The sequence below is a fragment of the Tupaia chinensis genome, unplaced genomic scaffold (genome assembly GCF_000334495.1).
Source record: "Tupaia chinensis unplaced genomic scaffold, TupChi_1.0 Scaffold000671_1, whole genome shotgun sequence".
NCBI classification, from domain to species: Eukaryota; Metazoa; Chordata; class Mammalia; order Scandentia; family Tupaiidae; genus Tupaia; species Tupaia belangeri.
The window spans coordinates 4,322,812-4,329,944 of record NW_006160193.1 but is presented as its reverse complement, the minus strand read 5'-3'; the positions used below and the strand labels follow the sequence as shown (position 1 = coordinate 4,329,944).

Below are 7,133 nucleotides of genomic sequence, written 5' to 3'. Positions count from 1 at the left end.
GTTTTTTTTTTTTTTTTTTTTTTTCAAGAGAGCTATTTTGCTATAGGGCGCACACGTGCTTCCTGGAGTAACAGAGGCAGAGAGTAAGAAATCATCCCCGGGAGGTATGGCCATGCCACAGTCCCTTCTCCATTCTCCTCTCAGGATTTTGGGCATGCACAAACACGGCAGGTGTGAGTTCTAAGCTGCCAGGTCGGGACTCAAACCGCGATCGATTACATAGGAGTCCAGCAACATAACCATTATGCCATCTGCTGGACTTGCCACTCCAGCTTTTTAAAAAATTACTATTGGTTGGGACCATCAGATGGTGTAATGGTTACGTTGCTGGACTCCCAGGTAGTCGACTGTGGTTCAAGTCCCAGACCCAGTGACTTACACTCATACCAAGTTCGTGTGTGCGTGTGCCCAAAATCCCAAGAGGAGAATGGAGGAGAAGAGATTGCGGCGTGGCCATCCCCCCTGGGGGGTGATTTCTCGCATTCTGTCTCTCTGTCTTTCTGGCAAGTACACGCGCCCTATAGCGAAAATCTCTCCAAAAAAGAAAAAAATTTACTATTGGTATGGTGTATCCTTTCCTGCCCTTTACATTTAAACTTTCATATCACTATATTTGCAGTGGGTTTCAGGTAAGCATTGCATAATTGGGTCTTGTCTTTCTATCCAACATAACAATTTTTGTGTTTTAAATGAGGTGCTTAGAATATTTCATCCATCATCGCTGTTGCTGGGGTTTAAATCCTACTGTATGTTTTTATTTGTCTCATCTGTCCTTCGTTCCCTTATTCCTATTTTTTCCACCTTTCAGATGGAGCATCTGTTATTTCATTTTATCTACCATTGTTAGACTAACAGCCATACATCTTCATTTTCTTTTATTACTAGTTGCTTTACTGCTTGTATATCTTTAACTTATCACGGCCTACTTTCAAGTAATATATCACTTCCCTTGTAACATACGAGCCACCACAACACACACCATTGCCCCCTCCTAGCCTTTGTGCTGTGATCAATATCCATCTCTATACGTTATGAACTGCACAATACACTTTTATTGTTTTTCCTTTAAACAGTCAATCATCAGTGAAAGACACTCTTTTTCTTTTATTCTCTTATTTTTTTTACATTTAATCATCGGGCATCTTTACAGCATTGCAAAATGAGTTTTTCCAGCATGAATACACTGTGAATTTGTCCAGTCAGACACATTACTATACTCACTATTGTCTACAGATAATTTTCCATTTTGCTTTTTCCCCTGATTCCCTCCCGCCCGCCTCCCATTGCCCACCCTCCTTCCACAGTCTCTAGAATCCATGGTTGCTCTCCATGTTTTTTTATTTTCCAATTGTTCAGTTTCTGCCATAAAGTGCAGACATTAAGTATATATTAAATGGGGACATACAATGGCTTGCTTTGCTTAGCATTAAATCCCCCATATTTGTTCACTTTATATCAAATGCTGGGGTCTCATTGTTGTTATGGCTGGGTAGTATTCCATAATGTATAGGTGCCACACTTTTTCAATCCATTCATCTGTTCTTGGACCTTTGGTTGATTCCAGGTCTCAGCAACTGTGAATAATACTGCAGTAAGCGTGGATGTGCAAGGGTTTTATTGACTGAGTGTATTCCTATCCTTTGGGTAGAAACCCAGGAGTGGCATTACTGGACTGTATGTAGTTCTATTTGTAGGTCTTTGAGGAACCTCCATATTGTTCTCCACAGTGGTTGTTCTAATTTACATTCCCACCAGGGTGGGAGGGCTCCCCTCTCACCCACACTTACCTATCATTCTTTATTTTTTTATCTTCGCTATTTTGACTGGAGTTAAGTGGCATCTCATTGTGGTTTTGATTTGGATTTGATCTGCATCTCCTTTATGTTAAGAGATGTTGAGCAATTTTTAATATGCTTTTCAGTCATTCGTATGTCTTCCTTGGAGAGTTTTCTGTTCATCTCATTTGCCCATCTTTTAATTGAATTATTTGTTTTTCCCAAGTAAGCTGCTGGGGTTCCTTGGATATTCAAGTTAATCAGTCCCTTATCTGAGGCATAATTTGCAAATATATTCTCCCATTCTGAGGGTTGTCGCTTCACTCTAATTATTGTTTCTTTTTGCTGTGCAGAAGTTTTTTAACCTCATATAATCCCATTTGTCTATTTTCGAGATTATTACATGTGTTTTGGGGGTCTCATTTAAGAAGTCTTTGCCTACTTAGATGTCTCTAAGAGTTTCCCACCAGTAGTTTTGTAGTTTGAGGTTTTACGTTTAGATTTTGATCCACTTGGAGTTCATGTTTGTTAATGGTGAGTGACAAGGGTCCAGTTTCATTTTTCTTCAGATGAATATCCAGCTTTGCCAAAACCCGTTTGCTGAAGATATTTTCTTTTCCCTACTGGATTGACTTGTGCCCTTTGTCAAAAATTAGTTGGCTGTATGTTTGGGGTTTTCTTCTAGATTCTTTATTATATTCCAATAGTCCACTTGCCTGTTATTGTGCCAGTACCATGCTATTTTGATTATCACAGCTTTGTAATATATTTTGGGGTCAGGGAGTGAGATGCCTCTTACTTTATTCTTTTTGCACAGTATTGTTTTGGTGATAAAGGGCTTTTTATGATTCTACACAAAATTTATAATTGTTTTTTCTATATCTGTAAAGAACATCTGTAGTAATTTGGTAGGGATTGCATTAAATTTGTTAAATTCATTTGGGTAGGATTGACATTTTGATTATATTAGTTCTTCCAATCCAGGGATGTCTTTCAGTTTTTTTGAATCATTTTCCATTTTTTTTTAGTTTTTTGTAGTTTTCCTTTTAGAAGTCCTTCACTTCTTACATTAGGCTTATTCGTAGGTATCGTGCTTTTTGTGTCCGTTGTAAATGGGATTGCTCTCTTCAACTCCATGAAAGACACTCTTGATGAGAACAAAAAGTACTTCATTCTTCCCCAAACAGTCACCATTTCTGGTGCTCATCATTCCTCTGTGTAGATGGGTATTTGTGACTGGTATCTTTGTTTTCTTCCCATCTCAAGACTCCCTTCACTAACATTTCTTTCTTTTTCCTTTTTTAAAAATGTGTCATAGGGCATGTGTGTTTGCCAGACAGACACACAGAGAGTGAAAGTGAGAAATCACCACCCACCTCCAGGGGGGGATGACCTTATCACAATCCCTTCTCCTTCATTCTCCTCTTGGGATTTTGGGCATGCATGGTACTCAGCATGTTTTTAGGATTTTTTTTTATTATGATGATTATTATTTATTTAATTGTATTTATTACTGTTTTTTAAATTTGCTTTAGGGCACATGCACTCACCAGGGAGAGACAGAGACAGAGAGAGAGAGGGAAGGTGAGAAAGCAAGCCGCCAGGTCCGGAACTCAAACTGCAGCCTACCATGTGGGAGTCCATCACCCTAACCAGCACACCACCTGCTGGTCCCCCAGTATGTTTTTCAAGCTGCTGTGTCTGGGACTTGAACCATGCAGTCAGCTCTGTGGGATCCAGCTGCTTAACCACCATGCTACCAGCTGGTCCTTAACATTTCTTAGTGCAAATTTTCTTATGAATCAACCTCAGCTCGAGGCTGGCAGGTGGTGTGCTGGTTAAAGGCTGGACTCCCATATGGCCAACCACAGTTCGAGTCCCAAACCTGGGGGTTTGTTCTCTCTTTCTCTCTCTCTCTGCCTCTCTCTCTCTCTCTCTCTCTCTCTCCCCCTCCCTTTCCCTCTCCCTCTCCCTCTCTGGTCAAATTAAAATAAGTAAATAAAGTTAAATAAAATAATTCTTAAAAACAGATATTGCACTGGATATTCAATTTTAGGTTGATGGTGGTTTTCATTTCTGTCTTCCTTTTCGTAATTTAAAACTGTGTTCCACTGTCTTCTGGCATCATGAGGGGACTTCAGAAAGTTTGTATGAGAAATGGAACTAAAGCCTGAGTTTATTTTGGTGAAAAATATTTGTGATGAAATTCATGCAAAGCTGTTTTTATAGAATATTCATTTTCACATGAACTTCATATCTCCCATGAGAAGTTAGGCATCATTCTTATCTTTGTTCCTCTGTAATATATCTTTCTCACCCTCTGGTTGCTTTTAAGATTTCTGCTTTAGGCCAGCCCTTCAGTGCAGCAGCTAAGTGCTGTGCACAGGAAGCCTGATCCTTCAAAGCCCACCATAGTTTGAATCCCAGTCCAGAGGCCTGGAAAACACTCCAGGAGCTGAGGTGTGTGTCCAAAATCCTCATGGGACAGAGAAATGGAGGGAAAAGGACTGAGGCATGACCATGCCTCACGGAGGGCCTTCTCTCTCTTTCTCTCTTATGACCAATGATAAAGGGAGATACATTTTGAAAAAAATTCAGTGTGAGCACACACTAAACTTTTTTTTTTTAAGTTGCTCCCTTTACTACTGGTTGTAAGAAATTTCATTATGTTATACTTAGATGAACTTTTTCATGTTTCTTGTGCCACTGAGGTACTTGAATCTGTAGGTTTATGATTTTCATCAAACTGAGAAAACTTCAGCCATTATTTCTTTAGATATTTTTTCTACCCTCTCCTTCTTCAAGGACTCCAATTTCATGTACATTGGGCGAACCTGACATCTGTACCTCACTGAGTTCTATTCTTTTTTGCCCCAGGTTTTAGCACTCTGTATTTCATTTTGAAGTTTCTATAACTGTGTCTTCAAATTTGCTAGCTTTTTCTTTTACAGTGTCTCATCTCTTTATTCCATCAATTTACTTTGGCCTATTTGCTTCTTTTTGACTTAAAGCACACTTGTCAACAGTAGACAGTTTAGTCCTGCTTTTGGATCCATTCTGACCATCTCTTTTATAGTGTCCATTTACACTTAATGTATTAAGTTGTCAGGAAAGTCAAGAGGTATTTTGCATAGAAAAACATGTCATGACTTTCCCAACAACCTAATAATTATTGATATAATCGGATTTACAGCAAACATTTTGCTATTTATGTTCTGCTTTCCTCTCTTTTTTCTCTCTTCCTCCTTTACTGTCTTCTTTTGGAATAAATGAATATTTTTACTATGCCATTTTATCTATTGACATTTTAGTTAATTTTTTTTTAATTTATTGACTCCTCTAGGGCATGGGTTCCTGACCCCTGGGCCACAGACCGGTACCATCCGTGCCTACAAGGAACCAGGCCATACAGCAGGAAGTGAGCAGCGGGCAAGCGAGCCAAGCTTCATCTGTATTTACAGCCACTCCCCATCACTTGCACTACTGCCCAAGTTCCACCTCCCGTCGGAGCAGCAGCAGCAGTAGATTCTCATGGGACCCACAGTCAAAGCTGTCTAGCTGCAGGAAAACAAGCTCAGGATTCCCACTAATCCTGCATTATGGTGAACTGTACAATTGTCTCATTACATACTACACTGCAATAATAATAGCAATAAAGTGCACAACTAATGTAATGTATTTGAATCATACAAAAACCCCACCAGCCCCGTCCAGGGAAAAATTGCCTTCCACAAAACCAGTCCTTGGTGCCAAAAAGGTGGGGGACCGCTGCTCTATGGGTTACTACACCCATCCTTCCTTTTTTTTTTTTTTTTTAAGAGAGATTTTTTTGCCATGGCGTGTGTGCTTGCCAGAGACACAGAAAGCAAGGCGTCACCCCCTGGGGAGGACCATGCCACAATCCCTTCTCCTCCATTCTCCTCTCCCGATCTTGGGAACACATGCACACACGCCCAGCATAACCATCACACTATCTGCTGGTCCCACGACATTCATCCTTAGTAGCTTACATTCTTCTTACACCTAATATTGTACCAGTTCAATTTTTAAAAATCATTATTTTATTTAACTGTATTTATTTCTTTACTTATTTTGATTTAACCAGAGAGGGATAGAGTGAGAAAAAGAGGAGGAAAATGAGAAAGCAAGCCGCCAGGCCCGGGACTTACACCGCAGTCGGCCATGGGGGAGTCCAGCATGTGGCTAACCACCATGCCACCTTCTGGCCCCTGTACCAGTTCAAATTAAAAAGCTTGCAATGACTGGGACAACTCATTGGCACGGTGGTAATGTGCTGCTTAAGAGAAGTTGTTCATGGGACCCGCACGTGGTATGGTGGTTAAGGCACTGGACTCCTATGTGGCTGATCATGGTTAGAGTCCCAGACCCAGTAGCTTACTTTCTCACACTCACTCTCTCTCTCTCTCCTCAAACTGAATAATAATAACAAGTTAAATTAAATAAATAATTCTTTAGAACAAAAGAGAGAGAGAGAAGCCAGTTCCCACACAGAGACCGCAGTCTAATTCCTGGCCCAGTCTGAAACACTGAGCACATGCTGTGGATCCAGATTGCTCAAGATGCAGAGGGTTAGAAGAGGGCATGATCTTGGGCACGCACGCGCACACACACCCGGCATGAGTTTAAGCCACCGGGTCGAGGACTCGAACCATGGTCGACTACATAGGAGTTCAGCAACATAGCCATTACGCCCACTGCTGGTCCCCTCAAAAAAGTCTTTATTTTACTTTCATTCTTGAAGAACACAGAATCATGGTTGATAAGTTCTTAATTTTCTATGTGCACTTTAAAGATACCATCCCATTGCCTCTGGACTCCATTATTTCTAATGAGATGTAGGTGACTTTTCATACCATTGTTCTCCTCTCTGTGATGTTCATTTTTCTGATTGCTTTCAAGATGTTCTCTTTATCTCTAGTTTCTAAAAGTCTGATTGTGGCATATCTAGGTGCAATTTTCTCTATATTTGCCCTGTTTGGGGTTTTGAGTTTGTAAACGTCTATGTTTCGTTCCATTTAAGGAGTTTTCTGTTGTTCTTTATTGAAAACATTTTTTCATATCCTTTCTTTTATATCCCATACCCTTTCTCCCTTCCTTTTAGAACTCCAATTATTTATATAAAAGCTCTTTTGGTATTGTCCACAGGTTCCTAGGTATCTGTTCTTTTTCTCTCTCATTCTCTTTTTCTGTTTTTGAAGAATTTTTATTTTTCTATCTCCAAGTTCACTGACTCCTTCTCTTTTCTGTCATTGCTATTCTGCTATGGAGTTCAAATGGTGAATTCTTTTTTCTTTTCTCTTTTTTCATTTTACATTTAGTCATTGCACTCTTCCCTAC

The 7,133-nt window shown here is 40.0% G+C and overlaps 1 protein-coding gene and 1 long non-coding RNA gene across 2 annotated transcripts in view; one reads left to right on the top strand and one right to left on the bottom strand.

Annotated features, from left to right (window-relative positions):
- Positions 1-5,356, top strand: part of LOC102487899 (uncharacterized) — a 14,264-nt gene extending 8,908 nt beyond the window's left edge. Inside the window, exon 3 of the long non-coding RNA XR_336236.1 lies at positions 5,119-5,356. This is a non-coding gene — a long non-coding RNA (uncharacterized LOC102487899). The remainder of the gene's footprint in view (positions 1-5,118) is intronic.
- Positions 1-7,133, bottom strand: part of WDR25 (WD repeat domain 25) — a gene marked incomplete in the record, with an annotated part of 166,459 nt that overhangs the window by 79,622 nt on the left and 79,704 nt on the right.